Here is a 24,152-nt window from a genome sequence, read left to right as displayed (position 1 = left end):
CAGAGCTAGATGATAGATGTACAGTTACAGGCTGAGTAACTATCCTCCAATAATGTAGAAATCCTCCAATAATAGTAAGAAAAATGAATGGGTTATCACTGGATAATACACAGAGCATTCAAACTCTGCATTTTCCGTGTCTTACACAATAGGATTACAATGCTTTGCTTTCAAGAAGTCTTCATGTACTTCAATATGAAGAAAAATACGGATACAGTTCTTAGATACAACAATGATAGGCACCCAGAAATCCTTTGGACCAGCCTGTCTTCTGATTTATTAATAAAGATGACATTCTGTGACTAGCAGCATGCATTTATTATTTAACAGTATTACTATGAGCGTCTGCCAGTCTTTATCTCTTTCTTTGTGTCGTTGCCCAGTTTATTCTTGGTATGTGTTCTCAGTATTATTTAAAATAATCATAAAGAAGTCTGCCCAGATTTCTGCCAGCTTTGACTTCGTTCCATCTGTCCAATTCCGCTTTTACCACCATTATAAAAACTGCATTATAGGTTTGGGGGTTTTATTACTATACCTGGACCTTGTAATAACTTCTCTGAAATGAAATAAGCACTTGGAAAAGTGTCCAGCAGTCCAAAAAACATCCTTCCTGCCGAAGTCAATTTTATGATCTTGGTGTTCTCACAACACAATCCAAATTGTTCATCTTGGACAAGAACTGGGAAATGGCAATGTGCCATAACTTCAAGGGCCGATAACCATTGCCAAGGCCTTAGATGCCAAAGACTTAGATGCCAAGGTCTTCAAGGCTCTTGGAAGTCATCCAAGCTTGATTTTTTCTGGAGAATAACTGTTCCTTCTGGTAAACTGGTTGCTGTTCTGTTGTGATGACAACATTCTTGTGACACTGAATCCCCCTTTTCTAAAGATGCAGTGGATACTTTCAGAGTATTAGCAAAAAGTTTATTTTGCTAGGTTTTTTGTCCCTTTTCTCCTGTTCCCTGTCTTCTGTTACACAATCACTGCTGTCACATAACAAGAAAAACAAAAGATACTAGCTTTGTATTTTCTATCAAGTAGCAGGCCCTTGCCTGCCTACTACATTTTGTCCAACTTCAGTTGTGCTGGCTGTTGTCTCTACTTTGATTTCAGAAACAAATACATTAGGTAAATACAGAGAACTTGTGATCCGGGTATTTTTTCCTGTTTGTTCATTTGCCCATCACTTTGCTTAGGTCTGTGCAGAGAAAACAACTGCTCTTGAAAGAATTTGCATTGTTTTTTCATAGTTTCTAAGTCTGTAAGGTGAGAGAACCTCTTTTGCACTGATCTTTGAAGACAAATTTTTTTAGAACTGCTACGGACAGAAAACATCATTTTGTGACATTTGAAAGCAGAGATACCAAGCTGATCTGGATGACCTAATCCCTGTCTTTCTATTTATTGTGGTTCCACTAAACTTTTGTATTGATTGAAAATGAGAAAAAATGAGCTAAAATTGTTAAAATAATGACCTGGTAGTCCAAAGTTAAACCACATCATACCCTCTGGGTCAGGAAGATGTAGGATAAGTACAAGTCTAACCTTAGTGGTTTCAGTGATGCTGATCTTTAAATTTACCTTTAATATCTTTATTAATGCAGCATCAGTTTCTGACACTGGTTCAGTGGAATATGTTAAATTAAGGTGTCAGGCCTTTGAGTCCTAAAATTATGCTAATACTTTGGTACCTATTCACCACTGTTTAATTTTATATTTCTGTTTTATCCTAGCTGACCGTTTAAAGCTAACATAAAAGAAGAGTTTATTCTATTGTCTGTATATTTTAATACACCTGTTCTGTGAAGTTATTTTGAAATGGTTTATACAGCATGGATCTGTAGGGACTTCTGAAATAACTCTGTTCTCATTTCACATTAAGGAGAGGGAACCTGCTCTGAAGCATATGTAGAAAGAAAGAAAAAAGTACATAAAGAAACAGCAGAATATGATTAAAAGATTTAGAGATAATGATAAGAATGAAGTACAGCCACATAGGACATCATGGAAAACAGCTAGCCATGAGAGTTACCAGTGAAACGAACAAAGTTTTACATGTTTCTTGTTAGAAGCTAAGTGATGGTGGGATTTGTGTTTTGTTTTGGGTTTTTTTTTGGGGGGGAAGCTAAACAAACAGACAGACAGCAGTTAAGAATTGGTAATTATTGCAGATAGGATTAGAAACAAAAGAAATAGGAAATTTCTAAGGGTAGTTCACAGCAATGTTGAAGTACTGATACAAGTAGTGTTCTCCAATAACCTGTATTTCTGAGCATAGAATGTAAAGTTTATAAAACATTAATTAAATTATGCCTTCATTTACAATAGGAAAAATGGTCACTACATTTAGTAACTTACAGAACAAAAATAGTTTTATTTACATGGAGAAGATAATTTTTTTCAAACTAGTACATGAAGTGAGTCTCTTCCATTATATATTGTCTGCCTTACTGCTTTATTTAAGCACAAGCAGAAGGAGAAGTCCATTAAACATAATACAGTTTTGAATGTTTGCTCAGATTATACAAATCTGTCAGTTTGGGTTTTGCCTTAGCCAGTGCTGTAGATTGTTAACCTCTTTATGAACAATTCTTGGGCAAAGTCAGTGTCCTGGGAGACAATAACACCTTAAAGAGGAGGAATGAATTAGTCTAAATTGAAAGGAAATAAAAGAAGAGACAAGATGAAAAACATGTGAGGACAGAATGCAAATTCTCGGTGAAAATGTATACAAATATCTTAAGTGAAAAGAAGGTGAGAACAACATAGCAGAGACTCAATACAACAGTAGGTCTGATTGCATTTGGCATAGAATGTGTCTGTGAGCAGTTTATCTAGTATCATGAATTTTCTGGAATGTATACGTGGTTGATTACCACATACATGCATGCGTAATAAAGATATATATTTATAAAAATTTTAAATAGCTATTTATTGTAAAAAAATGTAATGACATGGAGTTATTTCTAGAAATCTTCTAAGGAGGTATAAAGCATTGCTGAAACAGAAAATTTAACCAGCCTAATGCTTATGGGTCTGACATGATCTAAAATTGAACACGGACTCTTGGTACATCATCCTTCTGTGTGATGTGGGGTGTTACTGCTGCTAGGGAGCTGCATAGTGCCATGAAACTATAAGTGTATTCTCTGCTTGATGTCAGTAAATTACAGATATCAAGTGTATGTATATCATGTATATATCATGTATGCTATTGCAATAAGATCTGGATGATTTATCATCTTAATAAATGTGTTGTCAGACTTCCTCTCAGCCTTTTGAGGCTTCTAATATCAGGTGAATTGGTGATGTACCATTCTTTTCCTAAATACAAACTTATTCCCATCATTCCCAGAAAGAAAAAAAACCAAGCATCTCAGTCTTCAGAACGATCAACAGTTAAATCATTACTACATTGTCTTCTGAATTGTAGAGCTCTGTTGCCAGGTCAGATAAACCAATTCTAGCTATTTCGTATGCATAAGTACTATGCATAAGTGCTAGCCTCTGTATTTCTTTCTGCCAGAGAGATGTCAGCGTCCAGGAATGCAAGTGAAGCACCTCCAAAGAATTGATTCCTTAAAAAAACCCAATCAAACAAAACCCAACCCAACCCAAACCAAAAAAACCAAACAAAATAACCCACAGCAACAAAGAAGAAATATTTACTCTATATTTTAATTTTTATATTACAAATATAGTTCAGTTCTAAGATGGGGTATAATTAGTGGAGGTTTTTGCCCTTACAGGACTTTGTTTCTCAGTAACAGCTGTTTCACAACAGCAGTTGCAAAAACTATCAGCAGTTTACAAATTAAATGTTTCATGACTGCTTTGCAAACAATCCCTTTCATATTATTTGTGAATCTTCCCAACATGAAGCTTTGAGGTACGGATGACAGAACAAAACAAACAAGAAAAAATCTAAGGCTACTTTACTGGCTTTGTGATGCATTTTAAGATATGATACCATGAAAGCCTCCATCTTACACACAAAAAATCAAGTTGTGTAGTTTCTAGAAGCCTGGAAATGTGTCAGTAAATGCTTCAGATACCAAAACTGCTAATAATGTCTGTTTATTTCTCATGGTATGGATAAGAGCTGTCATATAGGGCAATAAGAACAACATGGAGTGCCCCTTTTTGCATTTGGAGCATGACTAGATAATTGAGGATAGCAGCTGATGGCATACGCACTGAAGATGCAGCTGATGATGCGTGGCATTACTTAAATATCCTCAGCTCCTAAATGCAATATTGTTTTCTAAAATACATGGGTGACTTTGATCTAACCAGCTTAAAGGAAAAAATACAAAGTACCCTCACAATGGTAGCCGTGTAATTACTTATGTATGTAATTACTTAACAATGAAATTTTAAAGTTATTCTGATGGTAAAGTTTGCCAATTAAATGTAAAGCTTGACAGGAAAATAATCCAGAATTAGCTTTGAATTCATGTGTTCTATACCTGATGCCAGTGTGTTTTCTGAAGTAAAGGTTTCAGAAATTGGCAGATAGGCTCACAGGGCTGAGATTATAAATGGCATAGCTATAATACTGTTGACTTTTGTAAATTGAATGTACGTAATAAAGTTTAAAATGTAAATGCGAAGTAACTTGAACACAACATCTTTAGGCTTATCAGAATGCATTTTAGAAGCAGAAATGCTAAGGAAAACAGAGTTCTGTAAAAACACTGTAATTATTGGATGGGGGTATTTCTAAGCTTCATCTGTTTATTTTTGTTCTTTGAAATATGGTAGTCCAGATATATACTGCATTAATTTTTCTTGCTGCACTGTGGTCTTTCCATTATAAGCAACTGTTTGTAGCTATCCAGATAAGGAAGGCTTCAATAAAGATGTAAGCAATATAAAATACTCAAGAAATTAATTTATGCAGGTAAGAATGTGACGGTGAGGATTGTAAATTATGCCAGATTCAGTGGGAGTACTGAAAAACACCCTTGTGAAATAAAATTTTGAGTTTAAAGACCTTGTTTCATTTTCCAAGTTAGGTTTACAGTTTTAGTGCTAGCTAAAATTTAGGAAAATTCTTATTGCTACAATCCAGCAAAATCTGTCTGTGGTACTTCCTCTGTATAATCTAAGCTAGTGTTATGCATAACTTGTTGGTTATATCTTCACTTCATGTTCCATAATGTTGTTTCATTAAAAATATACACATATATGCAACAAAGAAGGAGGTTCTGCAGCTTTGTAGGTGTAATTATAAGAGAGGCATGAGAGACCACCACTATTGTTAATAAAAAGTGTTGGATACTGTCATTTTGAAGGTTTTCTGTCAGCCAATTCAAACTAGAAAGTCTTAATCAGTAACTGCTGAAGTCAGTGATGCGGTCATCAACAAACAGACTGATAAGGTCAGTCAGTACTAGATATAATTTTTTTTTTCCTAGTTTAATACTAATCTTGACATGAGGGTTCAATAGAGCAGAACTAAGAGTTTGGAGAGTTTTGTGCTTCTAAGTATCATTTAATATATTTGAAAAAATATTTGAACTGTGCAGGAAGCCTAAGTCATATATTACTAAACTTAGGAGTGAAAGCCTTTTATGGAAGTGCTAGAGAGAGTGTAATCCTCTCTTTTTAATCATAAGCAGATAGTAGAATATTACTAACCATATCTCTATTTTACAGCTAAACTTTTCATCCATATTCTAAAAAGGACAAAAAAGATGCAAAGAAAAAGCCTAAAATAATCAAAAAAGCTTTATATTTGATCTTATCCACAACAACTGTCTCAACACTGCACAAAGTCAGGCTAGTTAAAAATGTTGACCTCTGCTGTATCTCGTAGTGATGTAGAAATTTTAGTGATAGCAGTAAAACCTTTGTTGTCTAGCACCATTTCACACAGGACTAATAACGGTTCCATGGTAGGTGTAACTCTGTAGATACAGTCTCACATCTGCATGCATTATTCTGAGTAATATTTGGCAGTCTGTTGCTTTTATATTGTTAAATAATAACAATAATAATTGTTTAAAAATAATATTTAAGGGTCACAGAGAAATTGCAGCATTTCTCTAAATTTGTCTAGGAATTTTGAGGAAAAAATCTACCCTATAGGTGCAGGAAGAAGAGGAGATGAGAGGACATTTCTATGGCATTACTCACCTGCATAATCCAATAGCTTGTAATCCTGAGGGGAAGGACATGGGTGGAGTTGCTTACACAAGAGTTCTACACATAGAAGGATCATATATATTGCTGAGAGATGTGTGGCCATATGGGTCATGGTATGAAATGGGAATAAATTCTAAATTTAGAAGCCAACTGAGGACTTTTGCAGATGGGGAGCAGCATATTGAATAGCTGCTTCTTGCCTATATGCATTTTCATATAGATACCATTCATGCTAATAAAAAAAGCTTCTCCTAAACAACTGCTTACTGTAAGCATATAAAAATAATTTCCTGCTGTCACCTTTGTCCTATCTTGGACATCTGGTTTTCTCCATTATATATAGTATGCTGGGAGCTGCTCTGCTGGTGAGACGTGAGGTGGTTATTTGATATACTTCCATTTTTTTCAAAATGATATCTTGTCCTATTAGAGAAGAATTCTGAATATGGTAGTAAAAGTCATGTTTTAAGATGAAAATATCTCTGCACAATGCATTCTTTGATACTCTCCAGTATAAATCAGTTACATCACAGGTGTCAGGTTATGTCTGGACTGAGATGGTGGTATAGCATATTTAGGAACAGAGTGAGTTTGCTCACTATAAAGTGTGTTTTTACAAACTGCAGAAGCAGCTGTAACCTGTGAGGAGCTCCTTTCTTGGTTTGAGTTACTGTTGAGTTAAGGTATCATGGTGTAGATTTCTCCTAGTTTATTTGGTTTGCGACTTGATGTGCAAAGTACAGGGGTTTTGTTGTCTTTCTGAACTGTATTTTGAACCTCTATGTCCCAGTGAAGGGATGTAATTTCTCCTGTTAAGATACAAGTTTTCTCTCTAGGGAGTACATACATCATAATAAGATTCATTCAGAGACTGCATTAAAGGAGCATTATATTTATAGATTTTATTAACTTTACTTACAAGTCAAAAATAACAGAGTGAAGAACATGAAAGGCATGGAAAAATGCATTACTGAGTCTCTCAGGTTCTTATATTATTAACAGTGTTTCTGCATTTTTAATAGAAAAAGAAGTGCTAAAGTTAGTCAATAAAATATATGAACAGTTATTAATTTAAGTCTTAGCATGACCTTCAGCTCTCAGGCAATCCAGAAGCATGTTTGGGCCACTATATATGTTCTTTTGATGAACTTGCTTTTTCTTGCATAAAGGGTTGCAAAGAATTGTAAAATATGATTATTTTAGGTTCAGATGGATTCTGTTAATGTTTTCCTAGGTCACTGTTTTCTACATTATCTATAGACTTTTCTCCTTTCAAGAGAAAGGTCAGGGTCTTGTGTGTGAAAAGGGTCTTATATGTAAAGACAAGAATTTACTGTTAGTGTAATTTAAATCATAACAATATAATCAAACAAATGCTATTAGTCCAAAATCAGCTATTACAGGACAGAATTTAAAAAAAAAAACAACACAAAAAAACCCCCCAAAACAAACATGAATACTAGTATACAAAAGAAGTTTAAAAAATAACCATACAGTTAAATTTGTTACACAAACACTTCCTGGTATTTCCCCCTTTTTCTGGTGTTGTACTCATGTTTGCAGTGCTCCTCTGGGGTTTTGAGGTTGATGGCTTCAGTCTGGCAGTATGGGCTGTATAGCAAGTTCTCATCATCGCAAGTCTGAGAAGTGCCATGTTGATGTTGATCCCTCTTCCTCCCTCTAGGATCCACCTGAGGCCATTTTTTTGTTTGCTAGCACACTTTTACACCTTGCTGTTTCTTTAGCAGTCTGCAAATTCATGTTACGTCTGATTTTGTTATATACCGTGCCTTTTATGTATGTCAGATGCTATTTCCCTTTTTGCTTTGTTACCCAGCTGCAGCCCCGCAGTTCTTTACCTGAGCACCGAAGCACTATGGGGTCTGCAGTGCCAGGCTGGGTCACTTTTTTGACAGCCTCATGTCTGTGCTCGTCTGCACCACGTCTCCACTTCTCAAAGCCTCTGCTGTCGTACCAAGCCTGCATTTCTCTATGTGTACCATTGCATTAGAGTAATAAATATCTCATTCTATGCAAAATAACCTCTTGTTATGAATTTGTATAAAAACTACAGCTGTAACATTCAAAGGTAAGCAAAAGTAAACCAAATTAGTGGTAGCCACCTATCAGAGAAAAAATTGCTGTCACAGCTAAACCAAGTAAAAATTAAGCTGCAGGAATGTTCAGGCAGAGCAAGCCTGACAAGTCTCAGTGCCAACGCCTTGCAAACCCAATCTGAAGCCTATTACTAGCAGTACCATATCAACATCACTGGGCTACAGCATTACACTCCTTTCCATTTTATTCTGCCTCTAAATGAATGTATTTATTTTGTACACATTGTTTGAATTTCAGCATAAGGACTACTAAAAATGGCTTTACTTGTAGGTGTCACTTTTATTAAATATGTATAGCTAAAATCCCATCACAAAATCATGTTAGACCTTATTGATTCCTCTCTGCACAGAAGAGGCTGTGTAATGTACTTCCCATGGACATCAGGAAGACAAAGTCTCTATCAATCAGATACGTGTCCCATTGTGGCAAACTAAACAAGGAATGGTGGACTACAAAAATGTATGACTGCTGTAGGCTGAGTTACAGGTTCTTTTTCTTCCCTCACTAAAGCCATTCCTGCGAAGGGTAATACAATGGTTGTTAATCACCATCAAACAAGGGTGAAAAGTGATACAGGAGAAGAAAACACACCATACAGACAGTGAAACAAATACTTGTGTGAGCACATCTTGATTCCAGCCTCAGACAGGAGAGGCAATTGTGGTGGCCATTTGGTCAGGACAGGATAGTGCGCTGATATTGTGTCTGCATATACAGTGGCTGTCAGCAGAAGAAACGACAGACCAGGTGTGCTCTGTGCCTAGCTCCCCAGGCTTGTTTGGAGCTGCATGTGGTTTGTGGCAGTTAGCTATCTCCTTTCAGGTCCTTTTCAAAAACTGTTTCACAGGTTACATGGAGAGAAGTTTAATTTGCTCCCATTTTTCTCGCCAAACTTAATGCCTTAATTCTTATAAGTAGAGCCTTTTTCAACAAAACACCTTACATGGTTGATCCCTTGCCCATTCAGCTGGGCCTGGACATATGTATCTGAGCTGAACAGGGATGGGATTACTCATATTTTTAAAGGAAATAACACATGTACATATTTTGCAGATTCATATGTTAAGCCAAAAAAGTTCAATTCTTATTACTGCATCTCCTTCATACCAGATTTTAAAGCAAGTGCCTTTGACATGTGCTTTTTCTCCAGAAACTTTATAAAAATGAGCTTTTATACTGGCCTTGCAATTCTGTAGTTTTCATTTTAACATTACTTTTAAACAAAATGACAAGGCATAACTGGATGTTACGTACTGTATTGCTAGCTTACTTGCTTATTTTTTAAATAGTGGTAATCCAGCCAATGTTTTTCATTAAAAATATTACTAGTTTTCTAAATCATTCAAAATATACCATATAATGGCTTTATTTTTGTTGCCCTTGGTAATGCCCATCAATAAAAACAAAAACCCATTATATAGTTGCAACATTTCTTTTTCAGGATTTTTTTCTTTTTTTGTCTCCCAATATAAGCAGCCCTTGGATTAACTTGAAAGAGCCTTAAACATAATTTGTGTTTGTTACAAACAATTCTGAAATATTAAGTGAAATACTTTATTAATGGGACAAAGGGAAAATACAATGTTCGTGTGTGCACAACTCATACGTTATGAAGATACAAATTTGAGACGTAGTGCATAGATGTGATGGCTTGCATACCAGAATATTTATTTCACATAGTTCAAATTACAAAGCTGCAAAATATAGCTCTTGTTTAAACTGCATGAAAATCTACAGTATCAGGGTGTGACTGGCAGTCATGTGCTTCTAAATTAATATTATTTGAAAGATGGCCCAAATGCTGAGATTTGTCATGACCACCTACAACAAACTGAAAACCATGTCACAAGCTATGGCACAAATGCTGATAAAATAAAACCCTGTTTCACCATTTTTCACTTCTGTGACAAAATTTGCTAAATTTTAGATCACATAATTCAGGTTAGTCTTGTTAAATTGGAAGTTAAATTGCAATATAAATATAGACGTGTTTTGGGTGTAGCTGGTGAGGTTTTGGTAGTGGGGCTGCTGCAGGCCTGGCTTCTGCAAAAAGGGACCAGTGCCAGACGCAGCTGATTCCAGCCGGTTCCAGTCTGCTCTGCAACAGACCTGCCACAGGACACAGCTGAGCCCATCAATGAAGCTGGTGGCGCCTCTTGTGAAAGGACAAAAATACCAGAGAGGCAGAGGAGAAGGGAACAAAAACAGAGTGGGAAATAACACAGGGAACAGCAAGGGTAGAGGAGGAGGGAAGGAGGTGCTCCATGGCAGACCAGACATCCACATTGCAGCCTGTGCAGATGGAGGAGAGGTGGTGTTTTAATTTTTGTGTTTGTTTCTCACTATACAGATCTGTTTTAATTAGCAATAAATTACATTATTTTTTCCTGAGTCTGTTTTGTCCACTAAAGTAATTGGTAAGCAATCTCTGTGCCTTTACCTTGACCCAGCTCTTTCAACCTCCCTATGTCCCCAGTGCTGAGGAAGGGGCATGAGGGAGTGAGCGGCTGGGTGGGAGTTCAGCTGTTTGCCAAGGCTAACCTACCACAACAGGGAATGAGTTACATGAGTCAGTGCATGTTTCATAAATTATCCTTGATAGTGTAAGCCTCATTTGTGTCCGAGTTCGGATGGTAAATCAGGAGTAATTTTTTTTTTAATAAGAAATGTTAAAAACATACAGAGAAGTAGAACCACTTCAGGAGATTTTCTCAGTTACTCATAATTGAATAAAGATACTCTTTATTAGCAGTTGATATACAGCAGTAGATGCTTAAAAATGGCTCATGCAACTCTCCAGATAAATGAAAGACAATATGTTACCAGAGAGTAAATTAGAGGATTAAATGACTGGGACTAGCCTTGCTGACTTTCCTGAAATTCATCTGCTTTTTTCAGCATAGTATTAAAGTTCCCACAAAGAGGCAACTTTGTGTCCACTTCAGACCTCTTTCAGTCTGTGTGTGTCTGTCTATCTATCTGTTTATGGCACTTGTGTTTTTAATTAACATGCCAGGTTCTTTGGGCTTCGAAACTTTTTACGCCTTGATTTTCCCTACAACACAGAGTCAATATTGACAGTCTGATTCAAAGAGTCTCCAAAGAAGTTGAGCTTTTCTTGAAAATAATGAATTTTAAAACCAAACATTTTTTATGTTTTTGTTACTTTATAAGAAATATATTACATTGAGGTCACATCTGTGAATTTTTCTTTGTATCTTCAAAAGCTAGAAAACAATTTTTCTTAAGTGAAAATTGAATTTTACATGGATTCAGAGAATTCCCAAAGCTTGGGCCTGCGTTTAAATTTAAATTAGGTTTAACATGTATTCACAGAATTCTGAAAGGTTTCACACCTGTGAAAGGGGAGGCTGGTCTCCTTGAAGTGTTAGCACAATGAGAATTCAATTTCTTATATTGCTCTTAGACATCAGTGGTTGTACACTTCATTACAGAAATAATGTCTCCTTTACCTAATTGAATCTCTGCCCACCTTCTCCTTTAGTGATTTAATGTATTTTAGGTTTCACGGTTTGTCTTTGTTGTTTTGCTGTATTTTATTATGGTTTCCTACATCAAGAAAACAGGTTTATTTTAGGAAATGGAGCTCAGAAATAAATTTATGGGATGTAAATTGGGGAATAGTTTAGGCCAGTGTTACTGTACTCACTTCAGTGTTAGACAAGAATGACAAGTAGAGTTGGGCTTTTTTTAATTGATAGTTTATTGATAGGACTTATACAATTGCAATTATTTCATATTTCTCTAAAGCTGCATGAAGTCGTGGCTTGTTTTTCTGTGGTACAGCCATAGTTATCTGCTTATTCCCATTTACTTTAGCAAACCAGTTTCAGGATTAATGGTCAATCATTTGTAGCTCCTCCCTCTGTGGACAAGACTGGGGTTCAACAGCTCAGGTCAGATGCAATAGTAAGAACAAATCTACAGAAATAAAATCACTAAAGAAGGGCTAAAAGGTGATAAGTAGTCAGGGTCTTCATCTTATTCTGACCTTGTAGTACAGAGAAGAAAGATGGTTGTGTAGGAGTAGGGGGTTGATAATGTTTTTTATCCCTGCTGCTTATTATGCAGTTAACCTCTAGCAGTGTGGCTGACACAGGCAACTCCTCAGTAACTAGGCAGTTGCTCTGTTTGCCATACCAACACAGTTCTTTCCTTCAATTTGTTTCACACCCACTACAGACACCCCCTTTAATTTCTCTAGAAGAAAGTGATGCTAGTCAGAATGTTTCTACTTTTGTGTTATTTCTCTATCACTCTGTCTTCTCTACATAGGGAAAAAGATAATCTTGGGTCTTTAAAAATCAGAGTGTATGGGTTTTGAAAGTAGAAATCAATCTGCATATAACTGGATCTGCCTGCATGAAACAGTTTGATATATTAAGAAACAATTATAATAGCCCTTTGATGAACAAACCATAGGTCATCAGTGTACTGTAGCTCCAGGGGAAATACGTCTTCTCTCTAGCATACCTGAAAAGTGCCTAATACAAACATACAGTACTGAAATGTAATCTTGTTTTAGTCAAAGTCAGAGATCTTTCTGTGTTGTTTGCTACTTGAAGCAAAAGTAAAGTTGGTTCACGAATAATAGAAAAGAGCTTAGAAATATTGTGAGCTCATTTGACCTCTTACTGTTACTTTATTCATGATTGGTCAGTTCAGACAAGAGACTTAAGTCATGATTGGACAGATTGCTAAAATGTGTACAAATTTATTTATTTGAATAAGACACTTCTTGCATCTGAAACACTGTATACACAATATTTCCACTTCCAGCTTGCCTCCCTCATTTACATCTACTACAGCAGAGAACTAGTGAAGTTAAACTGGTGCAGGAAGATCTGTGGAATAAATTGGCTTTAACAGATGTTGGGGGCACAGTCAATCAAAGCTTGGAGTGGAAAAGATAACTGGTTTTGGTAAAAGAGAAAAAGGAAGAGAGGAGAACCGAATGAAAATGTTGCCATGAAAGCTTATAGTAATTATGTAATTACAAAGTTCCCTGCCAAGGACAATACCTTTGCTTATTTGGAAATAAACCAACAGCAAGATAATAGAATATAATGCTTATTATCTAAAAAAAAATTTTAAAAAAAGCATCAAGAATTATTCAGTTCTTGTTAATGACATTCTCTTGTGAAATTAGGATGTATTGACTAGCTTTTGGTGCATTTAAATTCTGTCATCCTAAATTATAGTTTTCAGAAGGCATTTTGAACACATTTCATCATGAGTTTACTGCAGAAAGAGCAGCACTGAAGATTGTAGTCAAGAGTCCTCCAGAGCTGCCTGCCTTTCTTGCCTGCACCAAAGAGTGGAGTTCATATTATTTCTCATTTCTTGTATGAGCTCTTCAGTTTCTTTGTATATCCTAGAAATGGTTGCCTTGTGACTGTATTATAGCCTGGCCACAGAGGTTGCATACCTCTCTGGTGAAAGTGATATGACACATGAAAAACTGAACCTGGAATAGCTTTACTGGAGCTCACTCCTCTTGAGCAAAATCCATAGGATTTGGAGAAAGCTTCTTGTTCATGTCCTGACATGTTGCCTCAAGGCTCTTGTTTTTGTTTAAGAACATCATCATTATGCAATGAAGAGTGCAGCATGATACTACAGCATTGTGAAGAACACCTCAACACTGTTATTACAGTATTTATTAGAAAAATTTCATCTTTAGAGATGAAAGATTTACAGTGATTAAAATTATTTTGAGTAATGTAAATGCCAGAGTCAACTAATACAATATTTTGTTTTTTCCTCATTGGGATTTAATCACAGTAATAAACAATTACCATTACATGCTTGGCATAAGTAAAATGTAGAAAAATAATAGCCTTGTAACATAAAAAAGGCACAGCTGATTATAGCCTAGAAGCTAATCCCAATCCAATTAGTTTACCTTATTTAGAGGCCTTCTGGAAATGTTTTACTTAAAAAACAGCAACACAGATTACTTAGATGCACTGTGACACCATTTTTCATCAGAAAGAAACATGAGTGTATCAACCTGTTTTGACCTTCAGATTTCTTATTCTTAAGAAATTCAGGAATAATCCAGAATTCCAAGACTAAGGTTCAGGTAAATCATTAGTATTTTTCTTTTTGTCCTGCAGTTTGCCTTAGCAAGTAGCCAAAATACAGACCAAAAACTGATTAAAAAAATTGGCATGTAATTACATTTTGTCATAAAAATAAAGTGTTCATGAATATATGTGTGAATCTGGTAAATTTAACCCTGCACTTCAGCAGAACAAAACCATCTCTGCCTAGATACAGTAATGGCATTTGGATATTCAGCAGCCCACCAACAAGTATATAAATCTGTTATTTGCATGTTGGAGGCGGGCAGTCAGATATAATAGTGATGAAGGCATTATGAAGCATTTATAAAGTCATGTGAATGTTTTGGAGTAATTTCCTGCTCAAATATTTAGGTGAAGTGCTGTAATACTGAGGATTTGACATGCATGTTTCACATTGTGATCACTCCAGGCTTACAGAATCTGCCTGTTTGTTTGCTTGGTTTTTTGCTTTGGTTGTCATTTTGACACTTTGAGTACTTTGGTTGAATTTGTTTGTGCTTCCTGTTTATCTCAGAGGTTAGGTTTTGAATATTCCCCCCCCCCCCCTTTTTTTTTAAATAAGGAAGACTACCTTAGCCTGGTGTTCCAATGTTGGTCTGTTTGTTTTTGTTTTTTGTTTTTTTTTCCCCTAGTTTTATTTCAGCAATACAGTATGTGTTTTTTTGAAAGTGAATAACAAGGCATACAGTTACATATGTAATTTACAACCTCCTATCCCTATCTTTGCACCAGAAGCTAAGTTGCTTTCAGCAGAGTACCAGCAGCAACAGGACTACTGATACAAGCTATGAGAAAATAGTGCTGTGTTCTAATTCAACTTTTTTCCAAATTTATCTGTTATGTAATCTCGTGGTCAGTGCTGGATTTTTACCTTGTTCTTTGGCCAGGAAATTAATAAGAGATAAAAAGGATGATGTGGTCAGTAGTGATATTTTCACTGTAATCTATGCTCAGCTGCTTTTGCTTTTGATTTCTCTTAGCCTTAGATTGTAAGAGGGGCATGAACACTGGAACATATACAGATACAACCCCAGGACAGTATTTCTAATAAACTCATATGACACAAGTACTTTATTTCTTCAACAACTAAATTATGTTTTGCAGAACATCTATCATGCATCTGTACTCAGCAGCTTCTTACAGTCTTCATTTAAGTGAATTGCATACTCTGCAGTTAGCTCTTCACATACTGAGGCAAGTTTTTTGACATAGGGGAGGGCTTCGTTAGAAAAATTCACTGGGGTGAAGAAGGAAAATATTAGGAAGCTAAATGCCTAATACTCTAACAGAATTTTATTTTTCTCATTCCTTCTACCATTCCTATGGTTTTCTGGTTGAAATGAAATTGAGTTTTACTTTGTGGAAAGAAAAAATGTTTATGTTACTATTTCTTAATTGTTAAACCATATGTTATAGTAAGTGAGAAGTTACATATTCACATAATCATTCTGTTCTTCAGTTTTTTAAATTTCATGCTTTTGTGTGTGTGGTTGTTTTTTAAAAGGCTCTGCTCTTCACTTGTTACCTTGACAGGGAACTTGTGAAAGAATGAACAGGAAAGTCTGTGAAGTAAAGTTCTCTAATGACAAATAAACGTAGCTTGTACAACTTTAGTCATAAACACCAAATGGGTTTATGGCTTAAGGTAAAGATTGATAAATGGAATATGCTAAATAAAATCCTGAACAGGAACACTTGCCCAATATCTGTAGGCTATCTGTGAAACAGAAAAGTTAAAGCTTCGTACTTTTATGCATTAGCCTGTGGAAACAATTTCACTTCTGAAATGCTTCAAGAGCATTTGAGTATAATGGGCTTTGTACTGCCTGCCTTGGCTGTACCCTGTAGAGAGCACTCAGGCCATTCAGCTTGAACTCCATTTTATCTAGCTCTTATCCATTAATTTTCTCCTGACCTTGGGCATAAAATATATGCACTTTTTATGCTCTGTGCTTTTTGTGGAGAAAGAGGAATAGCATTACCCATCGATCACCATTATGAATGATACAGCTTAAAACAAACACAGGTCAGAGACAGATATGTTAAGAGCAGATTTGTATTGATTCCATCACAACACTGAGTTAAAAGGGGAAAAAAAAAAAAAAAAGAGTATAAATGATGAAAAGAGATTTGAAAAATAACAACAGCTATGAAGTAAACTTAAGAGCTTTGCTTTAGGGTTATTATTGGTATAAAAGTGATATTTGTTGCTATTATTAATAAAATCCCCTTAATATATTTATTGTCATACCTTAGATTCTGCAGCATACTACAGCAATAAGGTCTGTGTGTTTTACTGTTGCATTTTTTCCTCTTGAAAGCTTTTTTGTTAAAAGAATTTGATACTGATTAGATCCTTTAATCTATATTTAGCTCTAGTACTGAAATATTTAAACCATACTTTTAGCTGTAGGCACTTTTTATTTGTTTGTAACTCCAACACACTTGCAGAATGCTGCCTTTCAGTACAACAAAATTGTATGTCTTGTTAGGATATGTGACACTGGTACTAATGGTAGAAGTTTTAATAAGCTTACCTGAACACAGTATGCACCTGTATGATAATGTCCATGTAGATATATCCTTCTTCCCTTGTTTTAATCCATTTTTTGTCCTTTGTTTTTTTCTGAAGTAAACTTTATCATGGAATCATATTCTGTTCTCTGTAGTGACATTTGTAGGAGAATTTCCACTGAGAGAATATTGACTTAAAGAATATTGTTGGTGGGGAACAATTGTTGTACACTGTGAGGCTTCTTGTCTAGGAACAAGAAAACTTAGGACCTTAAGTAGAAAGTTACTCTGAAATAGTTTTTTTAGGAGCAGAGGCTACAATCCTAACCAGCTTGAATGTGGAATTTGAATGATTTGTGATAAGACCTTTATGGTCTGTTTACTTACTAAAGAACCTGGAACTAATAATGCAGAAGAGATGTTCCATCACAGCCTTCCTTTGCCAGAGGTCCAAGTAGTGGCAGTTCAATTTTCTAAGAACTTTTCCCATGTAAAACTCTGAAAGTTCATAATGAACTGAACAGTCCTTTGACAATGCCATCCTCAATTCATAGAATTTGGCCCATGATTTTTATGGTGTTTTTTGCAGTTTCTGACTTGGTGCTTTCTATTCCTGATTATGGAGGTACACAGGCAGGACTCGTGTGAGGACTCCAAAATATGAAAAAGCTTCTTTCCCTTCAGCTGTGGATCAGCTGGTCATCGGACTGCTAGTTCTGAAATGTTCCTTGTGCGGGAGGCCATCTTTCCTGTACTTCCACTGTCTAGAGAGCTTACACACACGGAACGCAGCAATTGCACTCATCTGTTGGTGAAACTCTAGCTGGTAAAAATTACCATAGCTGTGCCTGTTTCAGTGCTGAGTTGCATACTAGTTGAAGGCCTGTGCCACTGAGTTTCCTTACTGCCACATTTCCTACTGCAGGAAAAGATACAATTACAGGTGGTAAAAAAAGTGGAAAAATTTAAGGTTAGATTTCATTTATTTCCTGTAGGTTACTGGCACATTATTCTGGTAGAAAAAATTATGTGTGTTTCTTTACATCCTCAGTTGCTTTACAAGTATTCACATATTGGCCCTCATTCATTATAATCTATGGAATGCTTAAAATTTATGGTGAAACCTGAATTAATATTTTTAAAATTGTACTAGTTCAGTGACCAGGTCAGTGACTATTTCTTTTGGTCAATTTGTATTTAAAAACAAACAAACATTGGGATATTTAATAATTTAAATATAATGTCATTTACTACAGACAAACACATTGTGTTTTTTTCTTTGGACTATTTTCATGTTAGACTAATTTATCACATGCAAAGCAGGTTTTGAAAAGTACTGTGTTCCAGGATTACTGGAATAATGCTGAAAGGAGCATTATGCTTAACAATCCTTTTTTATAGAAAGTCCATGAGATCGTATTTTTAATAAAATAGGAATTTTTATGTAAATGTTTTGGTATTACTTATATGGATAAGCCCCAGGAAATTCAGGGATAAGTCTGGCAGGTGGTCTTCATCTCATTTGTTTTCCCTTTAAGCCATTCCATACTATACTTGGTTACTTTCATTAAGCAGCTGTGAATGAGAACGAAATCTTACCATACGAGTTACGCTTTTGAGGTGTCTTTTGATAATGCCCTACTGTTACTAAGCACTTACAATCTTTTACATGTTTAGAACAATATACAGTCATTGATTACTTATTCTTTATGGTATCTTTATAAAATAGTATCAGAAGATAATGAAAATTTTCAGATGGAGAAGCAGAAAAGGAAAGGCCATGTACAGTTGTACACTGAATTGTACAGTGAATCAGTTGCAGATTCTGAGACTCAGTTCTCCTGAGTCCATAGGTTTTAAAGCCATAAGGGACTGGTAAGACTGTTTAGTTTGGCCTCCTGTATAATATAGGTCATAGGATTTCCCTGAATTATTTCCGACTTCATTATCTAAAGCTGTTGAGGAAAGGTATCAGCTGGGTTTAGGATTTCCTGGCTTAAATGCCTGGTGCTGTTCCACTTCTTAGCTAAGACTTGATCATGTATTTGCTTTCAGCCAGAATCTGTACAGACTTCAGCAGAAACTGTGCTTCCACAGGGGTATGTGTCCACCTCCCTTACATATACTTAGAGGTAAATTTTGAAGCCAGTACTGGGTCATGGACCTATTGATGGAATCTGTCTGAACAGGTCAGGGGAGAGAAAAATACACTTCCCTAGATTGCTCAGTAACTGTTTCAGCTCTTTTATGTCTTCAGTCACCTTCTCTTCTGGAGCATAGTTTAGCTGCTAACCCACTACCAACTTCTACGCACCACTTGTGTTGTCAATCCTTTCCCCCCCAGAGATCTGGATCTGGGAATTCAAGTCAAACATATGAAAGAGCACAGACCAACAGGGTACAAAGGCACCCTTCACAGGTTCATGCACACTTTTTTCATGTGCAGCTGAATCTTTCTACTGTAGTTAGCACCTTCGTGGTGAAGGGGATCAGGAGAGTATGCCTCTGAGTGATGACTGGTCATGGATGTGCTGCATTTTATGTGAAAAAGAAATATGCATAGAACTCTCTGTTATGTAAAATAAACTTTAAAAGAAATAGTTTCATCTTCCACTTTTTAGTCAATGACGGTTTGGAAAGAAGAGAAAAAAACACTTCCCCTTGCCTTTACCTACTTTTAAAATTGTTTCCTGGCATCCATATTCTAAAAGGATTTGAATTGTACACGGCATTCTAATCATAGTCAGCTTTTTTTCAGACATGAATTGTAAAATATCTGGAATTCTGCTTGTCACATTTTGGATGTGGTTATGGTAATAATAGAAAAAAATAAAAAAGGTAAAAAGTGTCCAAAATTGGAAACTTGTCTCTTAAGTTTAAAATGTAAATGAATGTTTTTATTCTATTTCCAACTAATGCAAAAAGCATTGCACTTGCTTTATAGAAAACTTTAAGCTCATTAAATCCTTAGGGTCTAGTATTCAAAATGTTTTTTCTAACCTGTTACAGAATGGAAGTTTTTCAGTATTTGCTGTATGTATCAGGGATGTAGAAACACACAGTTCACATGAATCACCTTTATTTTAAGGAAACAATGAATGTGGATTTGTAAGGAAGAAGTGAATACAGAAACTATTAGAGATGAGCAGCATTTATCTGTGTATTGCTATAAGTGTACACAATGCATGAACACTCTTTGTACCTCTTGTATGGAGTCTAAGTTCTGATTTGCCTACCTCTACTGGCAGGCAGATGTTAAACTGTGCTTTATCTTTGCATCTAGTTAGCTACATACACAACTGAATGCAAAAACTCAAGTGTTCCCTGACACTCACAAAAGCTTGGTCTGCAGACGTGAAGGCAGTACAGATGCACTTACTCAGTAGTTAGTGTGCATGCATCTAGTCTAAGAGATATTAATACAGGGACTAATGTAATGAATTCTCTTGCTTTCTTCACCAAGTAATAACATTCTTCACCTCATTATTTAATACCTTTTTTTATGAATTATATTGATGGCCAAATAAAGTCTCTTTTTTATGTTGCTTTGTGGGAATCTCATGTTAATTAGGCAAAGCTGATCTATTTATAAATAAATGCAGTAAGGAAAGGCTTCCAGGAAATCGTGACTACAAATACTACACTACTCTTGTACATTTAATGCATCTAATTCTTCCTTCATTTGATGTACTGAAATCTGTAAAGATTATGTTTCTGATCACATGCAGACTTTTTTGCCTGAGGGAAGGAAAAAATAATGGGAGGAAATAAGGCATGTTTGAACATACCTTAGAGCATGTTGTCTTTCCTATTGTGAAATTTCTATTGCTGCAAAGGAGGGCACTTTCAGTGCTCTTACAAATGCTCAAAATCCATACAAATAAAATCCAGTCATACTGACTGAACCTTTTCTAATAAATTCATCACCTTTCACTGATTGCTGGTATTTTTAAAGTTAAATAGCAGGCCAGGTAATGTATTACTAAGGTACCGTCCCAAAGTTCTAATGCAGCCTTAAAAAAAACCACAATACCAACTTCATTGACCTCAGATTGAAACAAATTCCTCATAAGAGATAGAAAAACACAGTTAACAAATGGCAGTGGGGAACAGTTAGCCGTTTGCTTTTTCTAATTACTCTCAGTTTTGTGGGAGGCTGTAACTATTGAACTGAAAGGCCGTCAGTTTGTGTATACTTGATTTTGCAATCACGTTCCAATTTCTAACAGACAGGTGTCTACTTAACAGAGACTGCAATCATGATAGCACTATGCCAAATCTAATTCTTGTTAGCTGTCTCTCTGAAGAGACCAGTGATCAAATATATGGAGGGTCTAAACTGCCATCTCATCTACTGGTTGCTCCAGGTCACCATTGAAAACCCACTGACAGGGCAGTGTAACAGGGCAGTAGAGAGACCGCTGCTGTGTAGAATCAGAAATTACATTAATGGCATTACTTTGATGCTGAAGGCATCTTTGATGACCTAAACAGCCTTTCCAGTAACTAGTTAGCTTTTCAGATCCTATGTTGAGGTGAAGAGTATTGGCTCCCTTAAAAACTGAGAAAAAAAGATGGTGAGAGTTTGTCCTTTGTTTGTTGAACAAGACAGTGGTGAGGCCGGAAATGGAAGCAAGATTTAAAAAGCAGCCTGTTCTCACCATTCCATTAAGGGATATTAATGTGTCACAAACCAGATTGCTAATATCCTACCTTACTGCATTATCATCTGTAAATTACAAATAATAGAGAATTTTGTTAACTTTCAGGCAAATCTGCCCATTCATTCCTGATTACAGGTTTATTCCTTTGTTGCCTCACCTGCACCCAGAGAGATGACATTCTCAAAAGATGTGACAAAATGAGGTTACTTTTCTATGACATACAAATACCACAATCTGATTCTAAACATACCTTTATTAATAAAGAGTATGTCCTGGCCAGAAAAATGAAATACAATTATAGCTACATAGGAGTGATTAAATATACCTGGAGTAAACTACTGGAACAGGTCAATTGAATTCAGGGGAATTTATTCCATGGTAGACACCAACTGTTTATTAGGCAAAAGGCTGAATTAACTTGCAGAAATGTTACTGTTCTTGAGACACCACCAGTAAAGAGAACAGCCACTGCTTTGCAGGCATAGAACTGAAAGACTTGAAAGAATGAATGTTGTTTAGCTAAAGTCACTCCATGCTATGCATAAAATCAAGAGAATTATTTCATAATTCATTTCATAGAAGTTTCTAGAGCCCCAGGTTTTCTGAATAATTTAATATGATTTTGTCTGTGTGTGGCTAAAGACATTTTGAGGGGGCTTTGGTGGGGTTGCCTTGCATTAATCATCACCATGGGGCAATAGCAGACACAGGCTACTGTCAGTTGGCTATCACCCACAGGGCTGCAATTATCTGTGGCAGCCATACCTCATGGTGTTGCAGTTTAACAGATTTACAAGTTTGTGGTTCAGTTTAGAGGGAAGGATTGAGCAATGCAGTAAGATGCTGAGCAGTGTAAGCCTTCTGCCAAGCAAGTATTTTTGTTTCAGATACAACACAAATTTTATTCAATCCTGCCTGATATTTGCAACTGACAGTTCTGGTGCAAGTCCTTTTCAGTCTTGCATATGTTCTGTTATCAGTACTGGTTATTTTTTATCTATCTGAAGTGCTTGGATTTTGTGAAATGGATGACAGACATAGTAAGGGCAACAGATTGTCTACTGTTGAATAATGAAGGTGATAGTAGTTATTTACTTTCATAAGGGTACATGTAGGACCGTAAATATATGAACAGAAAGATTTTTCCAATGATGAGAACGTAGCTCTTGCAAAGTTAGGGCTTTGGCATTTTATTGTCAGTCATGCTACTAACCCACCATGTAATTACTGATGAATCATAAAACTGCATTGTATCAACACTGAATTTTCTGCAAAACAGACATAGTACATAGAGATTTACAAAATGTATTTTGCACAGTTACTTAATTTCTGCTAGCTACCAGCTACTAGTAAATTAAAAGCTAGCTAGTAAATTTAAAATCTTATAAAGATCTGTGTGATTCTAGGCTATTCATAGTTTACTTGAATACAAGTAAAAATGTTACTTGTGTATGGCTAATGAAAACTTGGGGGAATGTTGCTCTGTCCTTGTATCTGCTTTCCACATGGGTCCCTTGATATTGGCTGGGAGCAACAGAAAATAAATCAATATATTATGCTGTTACTTTGTGGAAGGCTGTAGGGACCATTCTCCAAATTAATATTAATCACACTTCGCAGACAGTGACTATATGTATAGCTTCAGATTTACATTTGAAACATATTATTAGCAAAAGAAACAACCTTTTTAAATAATCCTATCAGAGAATTTGCTAGTTAGAGGTTTCAGTGTTAGGATGTGACGCTTCCTCTGATAAATTGAGAAACCTTTCGAAATGCAGTAGTTGTGGTTTTGAAACCTGTCCTGTACTGCCTTTGTTGGCTTAGGTGTTACCACATTTCTCAGTAGATCATTCAGTCGTAAGTTCAAGTCACGTAACAGGCGTCTGAGCGATATTCAGTTCTGGTGTTGCAGTCCACTTCAACAAAAAGAAACCTGTACTGTGCATTTTGTCTTCAAGATAAAACAAGGAAAAGTACTGTCTTCTTCCTCATCAGTAAAGGAGAGAGCTATTTAGTTGCATTATATAACTCAATAGATCACCAGCTAGATGTGTGTCTTTGAACAAAGAATCATTACTACTAATAAAAACAGTATTATGATAGATAGGCTTTTGTTATTATTAACAATTATAATTTTCTATTTTAATAGTAATCCAAATTCCGTGTTACTTGGGGCCTTACTAGTCTTCAGATCTACTGTGTTGTCAGTTCTTCAGCTATAACTGCACCAACTATAATCAAAGATTTTCTGAAACTCATAGGTCCCTAAAATTTTATGTAACAGTTCCATGATATATTATGAAGGCAGTCACAAGAGAAGGAAGGAGGAAGAGGGGAAGGAAAAAAGGAAGGAAGGAAGGAAGAAAGGAAGGAAGGAAGGAAGGAAAGGCAGGGACAGACAGAGTGAGAGGAGAGAAGTGGAAAAAATGGGGTTTAGCCTTGTTGATAGCAAAGGCAAGCTCGAAGATCAGACTGGACTGTATGTAAAAAGGCTTGTAACTAATAGAATTAGAAGTACAAAGTTTTCCCGAATTCATTACTATCCATTTTAACTCTGCTGAATTTTATGCCAAACACATGAATTTTGGAA

At 35.9% G+C, this 24,152-nt stretch overlaps 1 protein-coding gene across 24 annotated transcripts in view; it reads left to right on the top strand.

Moving 5' to 3' along the window:
* PTPRD (protein tyrosine phosphatase receptor type D) overlaps nt 1–24,152 on the top strand; it is a 1,298,969-nt gene that overhangs the window by 1,105,094 nt on the left and 169,723 nt on the right. Inside the window, exon 1 of one of the 24 annotated variants that reach the window (XM_069776182.1) lies at nt 14,291–14,377. The exons of the other annotated variants lie outside the window; for them this stretch is intronic. The gene's annotated coding sequence lies outside the window, so the exon portion shown is untranslated. Of the gene's footprint in view, nt 1–14,290; nt 14,378–24,152 lie in introns of those variants that run through there. 24 annotated transcript variants of the gene reach the window in all.

The sequence above is a fragment of the Haliaeetus albicilla genome, chromosome Z (genome assembly GCF_947461875.1).
Source record: "Haliaeetus albicilla chromosome Z, bHalAlb1.1, whole genome shotgun sequence".
In the NCBI taxonomy this organism is placed as follows: Eukaryota; Metazoa; Chordata; class Aves; order Accipitriformes; family Accipitridae; genus Haliaeetus; species Haliaeetus albicilla.
This window is presented reverse-complemented; position numbering and strand designations above follow the sequence as displayed.